A 1,710-nucleotide genomic window follows, 5' to 3' on the forward strand; every position below is an offset into this window, starting at 1 on the left:
AAGTCCTCAGAATCCTGGAGATACCCATTTTGTTGATTCTGCCACGAGGCGTGGTCAGCGAGGGTGAGAGGCAGTCAGGGGGCTTGTAATTCCAGAACATCAGGGGCACCTGGGGAGCTCAGTAGGTTAAGCATCTGACTTAGGCTCAGGTCATGATCCCAGGGTTCCTGGGTTTGATCCCCTCATCAAGATCTACACTAACAGTATGGAGCCTGCTTGGTATTCCCTCTCTCTCTGCCCCTCCCCGGCTTATGCTATCTCTCAGAAAATTAAATAAACTAAAGAAAAAAAAAGGATATACAATTGGATTTTCCCTTAAAATTTTTCCCCAAGGGGAGAGATTTGGAGAGTACAGACATGTCCCACACCGTATTGCCTAGATTTCCCATCTATGCAGCCCAGCAGTTGAGTCCTACCCATTGAGAGCTTTGAAAATTAGAGAAGCAACAAGAATGGTCTAATGAATGGACGGTATGGATGCAGAAATGAGTGCCATGCCTGGCATTCTCACAGGCTGAAGTGGTGGCACCTGAGGGATGTGAAGAGTGTCATCCATCAGGATCCTCCAGAGACACACAACCAGTGAGATATCCGTGGAGAGAGAGATTCTGAGAATTGAAGGGTGTGGGGTTGGCGAGTCCAGAATCTGTAGAGCAGGCTGGCTGGCTGGAAATTCAGGTCAGGGTTGATACTGCACCCTTGAGTGGGGAATCTGTGGGCTGGAAACTCGGGCTGAGTTTCTATTGTTGCATCTTAAGAAAGAATTGTTTCTCTTTTGGGAAACCTCAGTCTTGCTTCTTAAAGCCTTCAACTGATTGGACCAGGGTATACAAATTTAAATGCTAATCACACCAGAAACTACCTTCAGGACAATATCTGACAGGCACTGGACCACACAACTGGGCGCCATAGCCTAGTTAAGATGATAACATAAAATAACCATACTAGGGGCAAACTGGGGGGCTGAGTGTTGGGAGACTTGACCCTTTGTGAGGGTGAGGTATGGATCCCCAGCTAAGGTCTACCTGATACAGAGCATCGCTGGGTCTTAGGAAATTTCTCAGTCCAAGAAGCGGTGCAGAGCCTCATGGACACCCATAGAACGTTCGATGTGCCCCCTGACCGAGTAAGCATCAGGCATTCGCCGCACTCAGAGAAAAGACTAGAAGAGTTTCAGTAGCTGGACAGGCAGAAGACCCATAGCCACACAAACCCCTTCCCTCCTTATGGTGACGCACGCTCAGGTTCTTAAGGGAATTGCACGCCCCCGCCCCTCTCTTTCCTCTGCTGGAGAGTGAACGACAGGACTAGGAGCAGGCAACCCTGAGCAGACTTCTCAAACCTTTGGATGGAAGTGAATTTTCTTTACCTTTTTTTTCTTTCCTTTTTTTTTTTTTTAAATTAATTCTTGAGAGAGACAGAGAATGTGAACATGATAGGGGCTGAGAGAAGAAGACAGCGGATCCAAAGTAGGCTCAGTGCTGACAGCAGCTGGTCCAGTGTGGGGCTGGAGACAGATAGGGGACTTGAACTCAATGAACTGTGGGATCATGATCTGAGCCAAAGTCAGATGCTCAACTGACTGAGCCACCCAAGCACCCTGGAACTAAATTTTCTTGAAAGAACTTTGAGTTAATTAATTGGCTATTTGAACACAAAATGGAAACATTAAACTGAAAATAGAATAACTAAAATTCAGGATTCAGGCTT

Source organism: Suricata suricatta, chromosome 4, assembly GCF_006229205.1.
Source record: "Suricata suricatta isolate VVHF042 chromosome 4, meerkat_22Aug2017_6uvM2_HiC, whole genome shotgun sequence".
Classification (NCBI taxonomy): Eukaryota; Metazoa; Chordata; class Mammalia; order Carnivora; family Herpestidae; genus Suricata; species Suricata suricatta.